Source organism: Chiloscyllium plagiosum, chromosome 39 (assembly GCF_004010195.1).
Source record: "Chiloscyllium plagiosum isolate BGI_BamShark_2017 chromosome 39, ASM401019v2, whole genome shotgun sequence".
NCBI classification, from domain to species: domain Eukaryota; kingdom Metazoa; phylum Chordata; class Chondrichthyes; order Orectolobiformes; family Hemiscylliidae; genus Chiloscyllium; species Chiloscyllium plagiosum.
This window is the reverse complement of record NC_057748.1, coordinates 1,223,495-1,241,280: the sequence shown is the minus strand read 5'-3', so window position 1 is coordinate 1,241,280 and position 17,786 is coordinate 1,223,495. Positions and strand designations below refer to the sequence as shown.

The 17,786-nt window shown below is 44.9% G+C and overlaps 1 long non-coding RNA gene across 1 annotated transcript in view; it reads right to left on the bottom strand.

Annotated features, from left to right (window-relative positions):
* Nucleotides 1-3,233: 3,233 nt before the first annotated feature.
* Nucleotides 3,234-17,786, bottom strand: part of LOC122542087 — a 47,302-nt gene continuing 32,749 nt past the window's right edge. Inside the window, exons 2-3 of the long non-coding RNA XR_006309747.1 lie at nucleotides 14,931-15,137; nucleotides 3,234-3,481 (exon numbers count right to left, since the gene is read on the bottom strand). This is a non-coding gene — a long non-coding RNA (uncharacterized LOC122542087). The remainder of the gene's footprint in view (nucleotides 3,482-14,930; nucleotides 15,138-17,786) is intronic.

Sequence of the window (17,786 nt, the reverse complement as noted above, 5' to 3'; positions counted from 1 at the left end):
ACCTGACCCGGTTGGCGATGACCTTTGACAAGATTTTGTAGTCTGTGTTTAACAGTGAGATTGGTCTCCAATTTTTGAGTTCCTCCCTCTCCCCCTTCCGCTTGTAGACGAGGGTGATGATGTCTTTCCTCATGGATTCACTCATGGTACCTGCCCGAAGTATACTGACATACACCTCCAGCAGGTCCTGGCCAATCAAGTCCCACAGAGCGGAATAGAGCTAGACCGGTAAGCCGTCGCTTCCGGGAGTTTTATTCTTTTCGAAGGACTCGAGGGCCTTGGTCAGCTCATCCAGAGATAGCGGCTGGTCCAGCCTCTCCCGTGTTCTGTCGTCTAAGACCTCCGTGATAGAGGACAGGAACGACTGGGAGGCCGCGCTGTCGGTCGGCTTCGCGTCATGCAGACTGGTATAGAAGGATTTACTGATCCTCATGACGTCAGCCTGAGATGACGTTATCGAGCCATCTTCTTCCTTCAGGCTGCTGAGCACGGAGCTCTCTTTGTGCACCTTCTGGAAGAAGAAACGTGAGCACGTCTCGTCCTGCTCCACCGAGCGGACCCTGGACCGGAAGATTATCTTGGAGGCCTCCGAAGCAAAGAGCGAGGCTTGCTGGCCCTTCACCTCCTTGAGGTCCTCCGTGACATCCACCCCCATCGTCTGCAGCAGGAGCAGGTTCTGCATACTTTCCTGGAACTGGGACAGTTTTCCCCGCCTGTCTCTTGCCTCCTGAACACCTTTGAGGATGAAGAACCTCTTGATGTTCCCTTTTACTGTTTCCCACCAGTCCGCTGGGGACTCTATTTACCCCAGCCATGCCCCTGATGATTTTATAAACCTCGATCAGGTCACCCTTCAGCCTCTGACACAACAACCGTGGGCCAAATGCAGTTAAGTGCGGCTGGTTTAGTTTGGGTTGGCATGGATGAGTTGGACTAAAAGGTCTGTTTCCACGCTATAGGAGTATGAACCACCTCCACCACACTCTCAGACCTTCTCCATGTGAACCAATCATTGCATTGAAATGGTCTTTTTCCTCAGGCTGGTATTGACCCTTTAGCCAATCATCTTAAACCTCTATTTGCTGATCTTTCCATCAATGGGAACAGTTTCTCCCAATGTCCTCTGGCCAGAAACCTCTTGATCAAATCTCCTCCCAGTCTTCAACACAGAAACACAGAAGGCCATTCAACCCCTCATGTAATGCTCCCCACCCCCATTATCTTCTTTCCACTGTGCTGTCCTCCACAGTCAGCGCACACACGCCAATTCCAGATCCTTCTAAAATTCATTCAGAGATGTGGGTGTCACTGGCTGGTCATCATTTATTACCCATCTCTTGGTGAGAACCTGCCTTCTTATTGCAGTCCATGTGCTGTAGGTGACCTACAATGCCATTCAAGAGGGAATGCCAGGAGTCTGACCCAGCAACAGTGAAGGAATGACGATATATTTCAATGATGTGGAGGAGCTGGTGCTGGACTGGGGTAGACAAAGTTAAAAATCACACAACACCAGGTTATAGTCCAATAGGTTTATAGGGAAGCACTAGCTTTTGGAGCGCTGTTTCTTTGTCAGGTAACTAGGGCAAGATAATAGGACACAGAATTTATAGTAAAAGATCACAGTGTCATAGAGATGTACAGCATGGAAACAGACCCTTCGCTCCAACCCGTCCATGCCGACCAGGTATCCCAACCCAATCTAGTCCCACCTGCCAGCACCCGGCCCATATCCCTCCAAACCCTCCCTATTCATATACCCATCCAAATGGGTTACAGGTTCGGTTCATTAATATGTAAATCCCAAAATTTCTTTTAAGTCACATTCTTGAGATAACAAGGTTTTATAAAACAAAGTGACATCACAGCTCAGACAACGCATTAAAGGTGTGAGCTTAGAGTCTGTCTGTATTCCGTTCTTGAGTCAGATTTCATTTCATTCTATTTCCAAATCAGAATATATAAATATCACATGGATTTTCAAAAATATCAACTGCCGACAGATTGTGTAGACAGGCAGGAGGCTGGAAGAACACAGCAAGCCAGGCAGCATCAGGAGGGGGAGAAGTCAACATTTCAGGTATAACCCTTCTTCAGGTCTGGGGGTGGGTGGGGGGGAGCTGCAGATAAAGGGGGTGGTGGGGACAGGGTGGTGAGGTGGGATAAGTGGAGACAGACAGAGGCTACGACCTGGTTGATTACTGGGAGGAGCTGGAGGGCAGAGGAGGTCACGGTGTTGTGGCAGTGAAAAAGGGATTCAGTGAGTGCTCGTCTGAGGGAGGCAGAGAGCGTCTTCAACGTGGGCATGCTTTGAAGAGGCTTCACAGTGGAATAAACTTGGTTAGAGACCAAAATAAAATCTGCAGATTGTGTGCTTTTTGAACAAAATTGAATGTATCTGCAAATATAATTCTGCTAATGCAAATTCACCCCATAGACTTATATGTATGTGTGTGTGCACGTGAGAGAGTGACTGGGAGAGAGGGAGAGAGAGAGAGAGTGTGTGTGTGAGTGTGTGTGTGATGGAGTATAACCCTGTGAGAGGGTGTGTGCATTGGTGTGAGTGCATGTGTGTCTGACAGAGTGTGTATGAGAGATGGTCTGCGTGAGTGTGTGAGTATGTAAGTGTGTGCATGTGAGACAGAGTGTATAGTGCAATGGTGGTCACCTGTAGTGTGACATGAACCCAAGGTCGTGGTTGAGGCCCACCCTTTGGGTACCGAACTTGGCTATCAGCCTCTGCTCGGTCGCTTTTCGTTGTTGCCTGTCCCGAAGTCCACCTTGGAGGATGGTCACCCGAAGGTCCGAGGCCGAACGTCCTGGACCACTGAAGTGTTCCCCAACTGGGAGGGAACATCCCTGCCTGGCGATTTGTTATGCAATGTCCATTCATCTGTTGCCATAGCATCTGCTTGGTCTCACCAATGTACCATGCCTCAGGGCATCCTTGCCTGCAGCGTATGAGATAGACAACGTTGGCTGAGTCACATGAGTACCTGCCGCGTACACGGTGGGTGGTGTCCCTTCGTGCAATGGTGGTATCTGTGTCGACACTCTGTTATGTCTTGCAGTGGTTGCCATGACAGGGTTGTATGGTGTTGTGGTCCAAGTTGTCCTGAAGGCTGGACAGTTTGCTGTGAGCAATGGTCTGTTTGAGGTTGTTTAAAGGTGAGAAGTGGAGGCATGGGGAATGTCTTGGCGAGATGCTCATCCTTATCGATAATGTGTTGCAGGCTGCAAAGAACATGGCATAGTTTCTATGCTCCCGGGAAGTACTGGACAAGGAAGGATATATTTCCAAATCAGCACCACTCAGCACAAATGTGGGGTCTCCAGGGCTGTGTTCGATATTGTCTTTTCTGGTGCCTTAGTTAATGCCAGGTGGTCTGTCTGGTTTTATTCCTGTTTTTAAGATTTTTAAAGTGGTTAATACTGACGTGCTCACTCAGCCACGTCGGAGGGCCCTGTAGCAGTCTCCTGGCTGATAAAACACAGATAAGATTGTTAACTTGGCCAAGGGATGCTGGGTACATTGGCCAAGTAAAACACTGAAATCAGAAAACCCGTACACCAGACACAATGCAAACACAGCAGGCAGGTGTTAATGATATCAGCACGATGTAAAAGGTGACAGTTATCCTGAATAGACCATCCCCCAACAACTTACCCACAAAACAAAGGAGAGCCCACACAGAAAGGCACTGGCTCCTGCTACACAAATGATTGACACTGTTTCAAACTGAGTCTCCCTAATTGGTCAAAACTACAGACAGTTCCAGAAAGCTATCTAAAACAGTATAAAAACAGGGTTTCCCAGCTGACCACTCTCTTGGACCTTCTGAGGAGACAAACAAGGCCAAAGGCAGAGACCCGTTCACCATCCAGAGAGAGACAGGGTGAGAGAGAGAGAGAGAGACATACAGACACAGACACAGACAGAGAGAGAGAGACAGACAGACAGAAACAGAGAGAGACAGAGACACAGAGAGAGACAGAGACAGAGACAGAAACATGGGGAGAGAGAGACAGACAGACAAACAAAGACAGAGAGAGACAGGATACTGTTTGCTATCTTCCCCCACCATCCTCTCAGACCTATAACCTCCATCCCCATCCCCATCCACCTATTGTACTCTTTGCTACCTTCTCCCCAGCCCCACCCCCATTTATCTTTCCACCATGGAGGCTTCCTGCCTGTATTCCTGATGAAGGGCTTTTGCCCGAAATGTTGATTTTCCTGCTCCTTGGATGTTGCCTGACCTGCTGTGCTTTTCCAACACCACTCTGATCTAAACCCCTATACTCTGTCTACCCCAGTCCAACACCAGCGCCACCTCATTATTTATTTTTTATGTAAGTATAGTATGTGTTTCCTCTTTACACACATTGTGTAATAGATAGTATGGCCAATTTATGCTTGGGTGTGCAGTGTGACACTGGAATATGATAAATAAAATAAATTTTTCAATTTCCTCAGTGTTAAGTGGATCAGGAAATAATATTCAGTAATATTGGAAAAATGGAGAAAGGCACTAAAGATCAGAGGGGTTTGTAACATTGCTCCAATGTTATGAAATGAAAGGTCTTCAATAAAATAAGCACTCTGTATTAGCCTATTTTAGTTTGTGCACGGAGAAAATATTGAACTTCTTTTGAAAAATTGCTAACAGAACGTTTTGTTTCAAATGAGATCAGACAATACAGTTTAAATGTGTCAATAGTTCAACAACATAGTGACAGAGGATATATTGCAAAACAGTTTATGGGTTCACAGAAATAGTTTGTCAGTAAGAGCTGGATAGTGCCTTACATTTATTTAGTTATGTGTCAACAAGAAGGAAAGTAGTCATTCTCAGCATTCAGTCCTTAGCAAGGGCAAGTTCAGAAATAGAAACCTGGTGGAGTCTCTTTCCCAGTAACAAAGGTTTCGGAAACCTCAGCATGGTTACATGGGGAGGTGGTAGTGTAGTGGTCATGTCAATGGATTAGTAGTAGAACACGAGGCTAATGTTCTAAGTTTGAATCCCACCATGGCAGATAGTAAAATTCAAATTCAATAAAAATTTGAAAGGGGAGAAAACTAGCCTCATGGCAACCACTGTCATTTGTTATAGAAACCCATCTGGTTCACTAATATCCTTTAGGGAAGGAAATCTGCCATCCTTCCTTTGTCAGCCTGATGCTGCCTGGTTTGCTGTGTTCTTCCAGCCTCCTGCCTGACTACAATCCTTCCTTTGTCTAGCCTACATGTGACTCCAGATCCACAGCAATGTGGCTGACTGTCAGTTACCCTGTGAACAGTTAGGGGTGAGCAATAAATACTGGCCTAGCCAGTGCTGCTTTATCCTATCAATGCATAAAAAATAAATAATTCAAATGTATTGAGCAACAAGCAGCACCCACAATCACATTGCATATCAAAGGATAAATGGTACAACCTGGCTTTGATTACAAAGGGAATGGTACAGCCTGATCCTGATCCCTGGGTGGGCCAGGTAATCTGAGCCAGTAAATACACATCATGCCTCGCAGTTTTCTTGAGTTAGAGACTATTTTGTTTTCCACTGAAATAGAGATATGTGTTTGGAGTGAAGTGTGGATAGGATTTTAAACTAAATGTGAGGGGAAGAGTTGGGAATTATGGAAAAACTTAAAGGGGGAGGGCTCAGCAGAAGTTTTTAAGGTTTCCAGAACAAGTAATTGGACAGAGTATGGAAAGAGTCAGGAATCTAACTTCAGGAACAGCAATAGGGACAACTGAGGAGGAGGCAGTCACTGTAGCACTGAGGGTATTGATCTTAAATACATGTGGTATATGAGTATGAAACAAGATAAATAAGCTTGTAGCACAAAGTGAAATTGGCATGTTCAATCTTGTGGGTGTTATAGAGACGTGGCTGCAAGAGGATCAGGGCTGGGAACTAAATATCCAAGGATTTACGTTCTATAGAAAAAACAGGCCAATGGGCAGAGGAAGCAGGGTTACTTATCAGTAAGAAATGAAATTATGTCAATAGCAAGAAGTGACATATAGAGTTGGAAAGAGTAGAATCTGTGTGGGCAGAGTTGAGGAACCACAAAGGAAAAAAGGACCCTGACGGGAGGTGTGTACAGGCCTCCTAACGGTAGTCGAGATATGAGGAAGAAGATAAATCAGAGATAGAAAAGGCATGTCAGAAAGTCATGCGATAGTCATCGGGACTGCAATATGCAGGTGGCCTGGGAAAACCAGGTTGGTGTAGGGAATTACAGCACAGACGGCTGAATGTACTTTCCAGGGATGCGACCTGACCTACAAAAATTTTCCAGCATTTTCTGTTTCTAATTCCTCTGTTAAACCTATTTCAGGTCAAAATCCTTTGTCTCTCAGCCCACTCCCATGAACTAGCTGCTCAAAGACTCTCAGTCTTGCTGAACAGCAGCAAATCCCACATTCCTACACTTCATCCTGACTGAGGCAGCTTGGAAAATGCAGAAGGAAGGAATTACCTAGAATTTAAACACTGCAAACGAGGTCACAGTTACATCTGATCAACGGATTGGGATGAAATGGCTACTCCATCTTCACATCTCTCAATATGCTATTCAGCCATTCACCAGCAGGGAGCATTACTGAGCTATCATTCCACACTCAGGCAAGTGAGCCCTCAGATTAACCCCATCAATCAGGGGTGTTCACTGCACAAAGAGGGGTACATTGTGGAAACCATTGTCTCCCCCTTTTTAACACAAAAACGAAAAATGTAAATTAAACTTAAAGCCAACTATATTTTGCTCTGAACAGTGACAAATTTTGTTTGTGAAGTGCTTTTGGAGCAGCTTTATGACATTGAAGGCACTGCTGTGTATAAATGTACATTGTTATTTTTGAGGATGAGAAAGATTTAAATTTCAGATCAATAACTTTTCATTATAGCAGGAAGATGTCAGGAGATGATGAAAGGGCCTAAAATGCTCCATTCTGAATGTGTTTGAATAAGTCCAAGAAATAAGGACAATGGTTTCAATCTCATTTTTTTTGGCTCCATTTGAGGTGCATCGAGCTTTTGGGAAAGTTTCTATCCATGAAACCTGGTAAATTTTGCTTAAAAACTTCCGGTCAGTAACTACCCACCCTGCCCTATAGCATCCCTCACATCTGATTCCATTCATAACTTCATAAGATACAGGGGGTGGAATTAGGCCATTTGGCCCATCGCCTCTGCTCCCCCATTCGATCATAGCTGATATGCTCCTCACCTCCATTTTCCTGCCCTCTCCCCATATCCCTTCAACCCATTACCAATTAAAAATCTGTCTAACTCCTCCTTAAATTTACTCCCTGTCCCAGCATCCACTGCACTATGGGGTAGTGAATTCTACAGATTCACAGCCCTTTGGGAGAAGTCGTTTCTCCTCAATTCTGTCTTAAATTTGCTTCTCCTTATCCTAAGACTATGGCCTCTCGTCCTGGAATTAAATTATATTAATAGCAAGAAGTGACATAGAGTAGAATCTGTATAGGTTGAGTTAAAGAACCACAAAGGAAAAAAGACCCTAATTCCCACCTCATCACATGCCATTCCCAGAATAACTCACCTTGACCAGGATATCTGGGATTTACCACCACGCTCTGCTCCTGTGCCATCTTTAAAAGCCCATGGTGTACCCAGACACACCCTGTGAGTCCAGAGCTGCCCTGGCCAGTTCCTGATATTTACCCCGGATGTTACAGACTGGGGTGTATCAATGACCCACACAGTGGGCAGAGACACAGAGATCGTGGGGGGGAGGGAGCTGGTGCAAATACGGGGCGTTGTCTTCCCCAGGGGCAGCACGGGAGGCCCTAACACCAGACCCTGATCTGGGCTGAGGGTTCCCTCCCCACCCTGGGGTTAGAGTAGTCTCAGCTGCCTGGAGGAATCGTGGCCTGTCTAGGAATGAGCTTTAGGGCCTTCCCCACTCTGCCAGGGTCAGTGTCACCATCTCCTCTCTGATCCCCCTCACCCCTTCTCTCTCTCTCTGCCACTGTACCCACCTCCCAGAAAGGTTCAGAATCTCTCCTTCTCACTGTTCCCTGCAAACTCTTCCACCCCATCACTGTCACCATCCCAACCCTGACACCCTTAACCCTTGTGCAGCTCACTCACTCGGGGCACCTCCCCACTGGCACTGACAGTAACAGACATGCCACCCATTTCCATCTCCCTCCGTTCCCGCCTGCCTTTCATTCCAGTTGTAAGGAAGCCCAGAGTGGGGGCAGCAGAAACACTCAGGAAATGTTGGCCTGCCCAATATCTGTCTCCTCACCCCCACTGTGGAGGGCATCCTGACTCGGGAAGTGCTCCCATTGGCCCCAGACTAGACTTGGAGGCTGCCCCGGACAGGCTGTGCCCTCCACCCTCATCTCAGTCTGAATGGGCCTACTCTGTATCCCGAGGATTTGCCGTGAATAAGGGGAACATTTGGAGAAGGGAACCGCTTGGATGGGTTTTCCAAAGAGCTAGTACAATCAGGTCAGGATGAATGGCCCTCTCCCATGCTTTAAGAGCAAATTATTCTAACCCACTGTTTTCCAGGCCTGATGTCTGCCGTCACAGTCAGTCTTTGTTTCTGAATTTGCCACTTTGTTCTTTGTGTAATCACAGTCTGACGTGGAGTCTAACCTCAGTCAGTGTTTTGCTGCTTACTCAGTGTTGTCATGGACATTGTGTGAATCATCCGCAGGAACAAGACTGGGAGTTGCACACGTGGGCAATTGGTTTTTATTAACTCCGACCCACTTTCCTGAAATAACTTTAGAGTAAACCTGAGGACATTCACAATTTCTGACTCAGAATTTCTCAATTTGCCATGACGTTAATTATTTCCTGGCCCAGCCTCTCACATGATGTAAGATGGAGAGTTACAAACAGGCCGACAGAGAACTGACAGAACCAGACTGTCCACACCTGTTAATGAGGGAGAGAAATCAAGGTGTTGCACTTCCCAATTATTTGTCAATGTGGAGAAACAACCTAGTGTTTCACAAGAACAGAGATCAAACCCAGACACTGAGACACAAAAAAGAATATCAGACCCAGAGCAACCAGACACCGGGTCAAAGATGAAGGCTGTACGGAGTGTTTTAACAGACAGACAGAGCTGGAGAGGTTGAGGACTTTGGGAAGGGAATTGAGACTCTCGGAAGTTAAACGCCGCTGGATGGTGGGGAGATGGTGGGAGGGAGGTACAATTTCTGGAGGGTGATACAGAGACAGGACATTTCAAACTAATAACCAAAAACCTGCAGATTCCAAAAATCAGAAACAAAACAGAATGTTCTTCAGCCTTATGAGGAAGGGTCACTGGATCTGAAACATCAACTCTGCTTTCTCTCCACAGATACTACCAGACCTACTGAATTTCTCCAGTAATTTCGGTTTTCACTCCAGACAAATGGGACGATTGATGCCTCAGGGGAGTATAGCTTTCTCAAAGTTACTGATGATGGGCTTGGAGCTGTTGTGCAATGGAGAGATTACAAATTGAAAAGATCAGTCTCCATCAAGACACAGAAACTAGGAGCAGGAATAGTCCATTCAGCTCATCGAGCCTGTTCCACCATTCAATATGATCATGGCTGATCCTCTATCTCAATACCATGCTCCCACATTCTCCCTGTATCCTGTTATTTTACAGAAATCTAGCTATTTCTTTCTCAAACATATTCAGTGACCTGACGTTCATAGCCTGCTGTGGGAGAGAATTCTACAGGCTCACCACCTTCAGAATGGAGACATTTCTCCTCATCTGAGTCTGAAGCAGTCTATCCTGCATCCTGAGAGTGCAGCCCCTTGTTCTATAACCCCATTCCCCACCCCTCCCCCCCAGTTACACAGGGGAAACATCATCGCTGCCTCCAGTCTGTCCAGCCCTGACAGAATTTGATCCGTTTCAATCAGATTCCCTCATTCCTCAAAACTCCAGTGAATACAGGCCCAGTTGACCCAATACGATAAACATGCCATCTCAGGAATCAGCCTGGTGAGGTTTCACTACATTCTTCTGTAGCAAGTATATTCTTTCTTAGTAAAGGAGACCAAAACTGCACACAATACTGCAGGCATGGTCTCTCCAAGGGCCCTGTACAGCTGCAGTAAAACATCTCTGCTCCCGTACTCACACCCTCCTGTAATGTGTGTTCCTGTCTGCCTGCTGCCCCTGCATGCTCACTGTCAGTGACTGGTGCACACGGACATCCAGGAGAAAATGAAGACTGCAGATGCTGGAGAATTGATGTTTCAGGCAAGAGCCCTTCATCAGAAATACGAAGGGCTCTTGCCTGAAATGTTGACTCTCCTGCTCCTCAGATGCTGCCTGACCTGCTGTGCTTTTCCAATACAACACATTCTCCACACGGACACCCAGGTCCCTTCGTACATCCACATTTTCCAACATATCACTTTTTAAAAATATAGTCATTCCATTTTTCCTATCAAAATGTGTAGCTTCACTCTTATCCATATTAAACTACATCTGTCAATTTACTCAACTTGTCAAAATCATCTTAAAATCCCTTTACTTCCTCCTCATCACTCATAATCCTACCTGGTCTTGTGCTGTCAGCATTATAGTTGATTCCTTTATCCAAATAATTCTCACAAATACCCAGGGAATGAGCTCTGGACCCTCTGGTACCTCATTAGTTACCACCTCTCACTTCTACAATGACCCATTTCTTCCTGGATTCTGTCTCCTGCCTGTTACCCGATTCTCAATCCATTCCAGGGCTTTGCCACCAATCCCATGGGTTTTAACTTGCTCATTAAGCTCCTCTGTGAAGCTTATCAAAAGCTTCCTGAAAATTCAAATACACCACATCCACTGGTCCTCCCTCATCAATCCCACTGATTACGGCTGTGTAAGGGCTTCAGGACCTGGAACAATTTTGCAAGCTGTACATTACTGAGTGAAAACAGCACAGTGTGGATGGAGTGTGAACAGACTAGAAAGATTGAGAGAACATAATGACGTAAAGAAGATAAATTAGTCCTTACCAAATGAAACAAAAAGTCAGAGTTTGATGTATCAAGATTACCTTGTACAGCAGTATTTATTTTAATTTATAGTAAATAGTGGCTAAAATCTAAGCCTAAAGACAGTTTGACTTTGCTTTCTCCCTCGCCAGCCTGTCTCGATCCACACTCATTGTATCAGGTGACACAAAACAAGAGTTACATCATCAAGGTTCTCCAGTGGATCTGTCAAACATGATTCCACTTCAATATAAATCCGTCTTTATTTTGTATAATCCCATCAGTATTATCAAAGAATGCTGTTATTACATCCTTTCCATCGACTCCAACATTTTTCACATTCCTGATGTTCGGGTTATGCACTCTCTTAATTCCCAGCTCTCTCCCTCCCTCCCTCCTTTTTAAAACAAGGGGGATTGTATTACCACCCTCCAATCTGCTGGGAATGTTATTGAATCGACAGAACTTTGGAAGTTGATAACCAACACATCCCAGCTCCATGGCCAGCTCCTTCAGGATCCTGGGTTCAGTTTGTACTGACAGTATTTTCTCAATTTGGAGATGCCGGTACTCTACAACCACCTGATAAAGCAACAGCACTTCGAAAGCTAGCGCTTACAAGTAAACCTGTTTTTGGACTATAACCTGCTGTTGTGTGATTTGTAACCCAATATTTTCTCAAGCACTATTATTTTAAGATTAATTTCCTACTTCCCAACAGTCCCTCGCTTCTCTCACATTTTTGAGATGTTTCTTGTGTCTCTGCCTGTGAAGACAGACAAAAGACACTGTTCAAAAGATCTTCCATTTCCTTGCTTTTCATTATCAATTCTTGTGGTTCAGACCATAAAGGACTTATATTTGTTTTAATTAATCTTTTTCTTTTTACATACTTATAGAAACTTTTACAAGCCACTTTTATATGTAGTCATAAAGTCACAGAGATGTACAGCATGGAAACAAACCCTTCGGTCCAACCCGTCCATGCCAGACATCCCACCCAATCTAGTCCCACCTGCCAGCACCCGGCCCATATCCCTCCAAACCCTTCCTATTCATATACACATCCAGATGCCTCTTAAATGTTGTAATTGTACCAGCCTCCACCACTTCTTCTGGCAGCTCATTCCATACACATATCACCCTCTGTGTGAAAAAGTTGTCCCTTATGTCTCTCTTATATTTTCCCCCTCTCACCCTAAACCTATGCCCCTTTAGTTCTGGTCTGCCCGACTCCAGGGAAAAGACTTTGCCTATTTACCCTATCCATGCCCCTCACGATTTTGTAAACTTCTATAAGGTCACCCCTCAGCCTCCGGCGCTCCAGGGAAAATAGCCCCAGTCTATTCAACCACTCCCTATAGCTCAAAACCTCCAACCCTGGCAACATCCTTGTAGATCTTTTCTGAACCATTTCAAGTTTCGCAATATCTTTCCGATAGGAAGGAGACCAGTATTGCACAAAATATTCCAACAGTGGCCTAACCAATGTCCTGTACAGCTGCTACATGACCTCCCAACTCCTGTACTCAATAGTGAGACCAATAAAGGAAAGCAAACCAAACGCCTTCTTCACTATCCTATCTACCTGTGATTCCACTTTCAAGGAGCTATGAACCTGCACTCCAAGGTCTCTTTGTTCAGCAACACTCCCTAGGACCTTACCATTAAGTGTATAAGTCCTGCTAAGATTTGTTTTCCCATAATGCAGCACCTCACATTTATCTGAATTAAACTCCATCTGCCACTTCTCAGCCCATTGGCCCATCTGGTCAAGGTCCCGTTGTAATCTGAAGTAGCCTTCTTCGCTGTCCACTACACCTCCAATTTTGGCATCATCTGCAAACTTACTAACTATACCTCTTATGCTCATGTCCAGATCAGTTATATAAATGATGAAAAGTAGTGGACCCAGCACCGATTCTTGTGGCACTCCACTGGTCACAGGCCTCCAGTCTGGAAAAACAACCCTCCACCACCACCCTCTGTCTTCTATCTTTAAGCCAGTTCTGTATCCAAATGGCTAGTTCTCCCTGTATTGCATGAGATCTAACCTTGCTAACCAGTCTCCCATGGGGAACCTTGTTGAATGCCTTACTGAAGTCCTCATCAATCCTCTGTGTTACTTCTTCAAAAAACTCAATCAAGTTTGTGAGACATGATTTCCCACGCACAAAGCCATGTTGACTATCCCTAGTCAGGCCTTGCCTTTCCAAATACATGTACATCCTGTCCCTCAGGATTCCCTCCAACAACTTGCCCACCACTGAGGTCAGGCTCACTGGTCTACAGTTCCCTGGCTTGTCCTTACCACCCTTCTTAAACAGTGGCACCATGTTAGCCAACCTTCAGTCTTCCAGCACCTCACCTGTGACTATCAATGATACAAATATCCCAGAAGAGGCCCAGCAATCACTTCCCCAAATTCCCACAGAGTTCTAGGGTACACCTGATCAGGTCCTGGGATTTATCCACTTTTATGCGTTTCAAGACATCCAACAATTCCTCCTCTGGAATATGGACATTTTTCAAGATGTCATCATCTATTTCCCTACATTCTATATCTTCCATGTCTTTTTCCACTGTAAATACTAATGCAAAATATTTGTTTAGTATCTCCCCCATCTACTGCGGCTCCTCACAAAGGCCGCCTTGCTGATCTTTGAGGGGCTGTATTCTCTCCCTAGCTACCTTTGCAAATTTATTCCCATACTTTATTTTCCCTCGTTTAATCGCTCTCTCACTCCTCCTTTGTTGAATTCTAAGCTGGTCCCAATCCCAGGCTTGTTATATTTTCAAGCAACTTTATATTATTTCCTTTTGGATCTAATATAATCCTAAACTTACTGTGTTGGACACAGTTGGGCCACATTTCCTGATCTGTTTTTGTGCCAGAAAATAACACATTCATTCCTGAAATACTTACCATTGTTTACCTACTGTCCTGACTTTTAAGTTACACAACATCTGTCGTAATCAATGCGCCTCTCATAATTGTGTAATTTCCTTTTTTTAGATTTAGGAATTCAGTTTCAGGTTGGAGGGCCATAGTTTTTATTTGGAAACTCCCTCTGAATTAATTTTCAACAATATGTTTAAACTGGGTTTAATGGCAGCAGACTGAGAAGCAGAAAGTGGAGGTAGAGTGACTTTCTGGGGAAAACTGACTTTTATAGGATCTGCCCCTAACCACTTGAAAATATCTCCAGTGGGGCCTCAATAGTCAGTCAAGTTAAAGTAAACAAAGTCACTGCATCCAAAGATGTAGAGTTTATGTGGAGTGCTCAAAAGAGAAATGTGATTTTTGTTATTGTATTTTTTGCAATGTGAGCATCTGAGTCCGAAAATGAATTATTAAGGGGTTGTTGACCCTCTGGTTAAATTCACTACCACTCTTTTCTCTCGCTCTAAATAAGACAGTAACTGTATGGCTCTATAGTGTGGAAACAGGCCCCTTGACCCAATAAGTCCACACTGACCCTCTGAAGAGTAACCCACCCAGACCCGTTCCCCTACCCTGGTATCCTATTTTTACCCCTGACTAATGCACCTAACCTACGCATCCTTGAACACTATGGACAACTTAGCATGGCCAATCCACATAAACTGTACATCTTTGGATGCAGTGACTTTGTTTACTTTAACTTGACTGACTGTACCCGAAAGCTTTCTACTTTTCAGCTGTAAAATAATGAAGGTCTGTTAACCCCTAGAACTCCTTGTAGTTTGTGTTGCAAGGTAAATGGTTTCTGGTCATATTTGGTAGATATTTCGATTTTGCATTTGGATACAGGCACGTAAAAGTGAAATGCTCAAATGAGAAATGTGATTTTTGTTATTGTATTTTTTGCAAAGTCGATTTGAATTGCTTTGTAATGTACTTACAGTTCATTAATAAATAAAATATATTTTTGCAAATAAAATAAAACTCACGCTGCTTGACAAGTCATTCTCTTCATCAAAGAACGTCAGAAAGCTGAGAGTGCCAGAAGTTCAGCAAGATCCCAGATTCTATTTCAGCTGTGTACCTGGTTAGCTTTGTTCAATTGCAACACAATTAGGCTCAGGATCCTTGAGTTAAACTTAAGAAAATATCCAATGTGTTGAGTAACTATTGTTTGGTGGCTGGCCTGGACTGACCTGTAAAAACAGGATAATATATGACAGACTGAAGGCGTGACAATGGGAAGGAGGTTAGGGTTAGGATTAACCTCATTATGCTGATCATACACAAGAAACTGGTTAGGCCTCACACTGAGTATTGTGTACGGTTGTGGGCGGCACACTTCGGAAAGGATGTGAACACCCCGGAGCCTGGTTCCAGGGATGGTGAGGAAAGATGGGACAAGTGAGATGGCTTTCCTTGGACAGGAGATATGACAGATTTTTTTCAAAACCATGAAGATTATAGATGGAGGTAGATTGGGAGGATCAGGACCCACTTGGGAAACACTGCATTGATCCAAATACATCACAAAAGTTAAAGATTTATCCAAAGTCCTCTACTTTCCTGCCCACCTTTTGGACTGAATTTAACAAAAGACCTGACCAGGTTTCTGCATGTAAGTAGAAACTATTGTTCATTTCAAATAAATCATTTCTAACTACAGGAAAACAAAACTTTGGATTATCACCAGGTAACTCTGCTAGCTGAAACTCTAACCCTTTCTTAAACCCTGACACCAATAGACATACAGGGTACAGGGAAAATCAACACGGGGAAACACAGTCACAGGATTCAATGAGGAGTCCCATTACCTTCCCAAGACCTCCTCATCTCCGGTTTCCTTATTTCCAGATACTTTCAAATGTTTGCTGAAGATGCAGGGTGGTTGATATATTAATTGTTCAGTCTTTCAATCATTGATTAGAGACAACAGACTCAAGCAATTGGTGGGAGAGAACAGCCAACTGCCCCCAAGGCTTTGGTTACTTCCATTGCTGAAAGAGACAGAGACAGAAAGACAGAGACAGACAGACAGGGACAGAGAGACAGGGATAGAAAAACTGAAAGAGCGAAACAGACAGAGACAAAGAGAGCGAGAGATGGAGACAGAGACCTTGTCTTTTCTCCAGTCTCTGGAGTATCTCTCCCTCTATTGGTCACACACTCTCTGTCCACCTGCCCAGGAGCCAATCAGAGTTTTGTTGTCATGCTGCTGACTCCTGGCCTCTACTGGTCCTGAGCGTACAAACCAATCAGCAAGCTGTTTCTGGGTGAAACTTGCTCTGCTCACAGTCCCATGGTGTCATGGTGCATTGGAGATTTTGCCCCAGTGTTTGAAAGAAGCAGCAGTGTAAACACAGTGCCCAATGAGTTTCAGGAACAGCTTTGTAAGAGTGCAGCAACTCCTTCCACAGTCTTTGCTTTAAAACAGTGCCTTTCCTATTTTAGTTCAAAATCAAAATTAAAGAATAATGAAAAATGTGGTCTTTACAGGAGAAACCGTTCTCAGTTGAAAAATGATTGAGCAGCAAAGAGCAGAGATGCGAAGTGTTGTGTGAAAGAAGTAAATGTGACGTGAGGAAAACCCTGCGAGTGGTTAAGGTCTGGAATATACGGCCTGGAAATGTGGGGGAGTCAGGTTCATTTGATACATTCCAAAGGGGCATTGAATGGTTATTTAGGGAGAAATTGAGTGGGGAGAAAGACAGTGGATTGGCACTGAATAAAAATGCTCAGAGAGAGAGAAAGAGAGTGAGGATACAATGGGCTGAATGGTCTCCTTCTCCTTCTGGACCAGAACAATTTGTGGTTGAGATCACTGTCATTCTGATCTGTTAGGGAATGAAGGTTTCTGGGCTTCTGATTGGCCAGTTATGTTGAGGCTGAAGATCAGACCGGATCTAGGATGGAGTTGGCGAAGGGGCTGAATGGCCTCCCGGGTTTTGTGGTCTGATGCATTGTCGTGACCAGTCCCCACTGGGGAGATGGGGGTTTCTCTCTTGGCTCCCCCTCTTCATTCTGCCCCTCTCTTGGTTGGCCACTACAAAGTTCATTTAAAACCTGATCCCTCTCTCATGTCGGTAAAGGAGCCAATATAACCAGGTCGTCTCCGATTGAACAGAGGATGAGTTACTATTAAACAGGATAAAAGATAATAAAACTCAACACAGAGTCATGGAAACATGCTCTTTGGCCCAAATTGCCCTTTGACCAAGTATTCTAAACCATGTTGACAGATTAGAAATTTGAGTCGAGAGTGTGGAAAAGCACAGCTGGTCAGGCAGCATCTGAGGAACAGGAGAATCAACATTTCGGGCATAAGCTCTTCATCAGGAATGAGGCTTGTGGGCCTGAGGACTGAGAGATAAATAGGAGGGGGGTTAGGGCTGGGGGGAACGTAGCTGAGAATACAATTGGTAGATAACGGTGCTGGAGAAGGTGATAGGTCAGAGAGGAGGATGGAGCGGATAGCTGGGAAGGAAGATGGACAGATCAAGAGAGCAGTGCCGGGTTGGAGGCTTGGGACTGGGATAAGGTGGGGAGAAGGAAATTGAGGAAACTGGTAAAATCCACATTGATGCCATGGGGTTGGAGAGTCCCCAGGCGGAAGATGAGGTGTGTTGCTCCAGGCGTCAGGTGGTTAGGGTGTGGCGATGGAGGAGACCCAGGACCTGCATGTCCTCGGCGAAGTGGGAGGGGGAGTTGAAGTGTGCAGTCACAGGGCAATAGGGGTGGTGGGTGCAGATACAGTAGATGACATTGGTGGGAGTATAGGTACATTTCTGATGATATGGAAGGATCCTTTGGGGCCTTGATTGGAGGTGTGGGGGGGGGGATGGGGA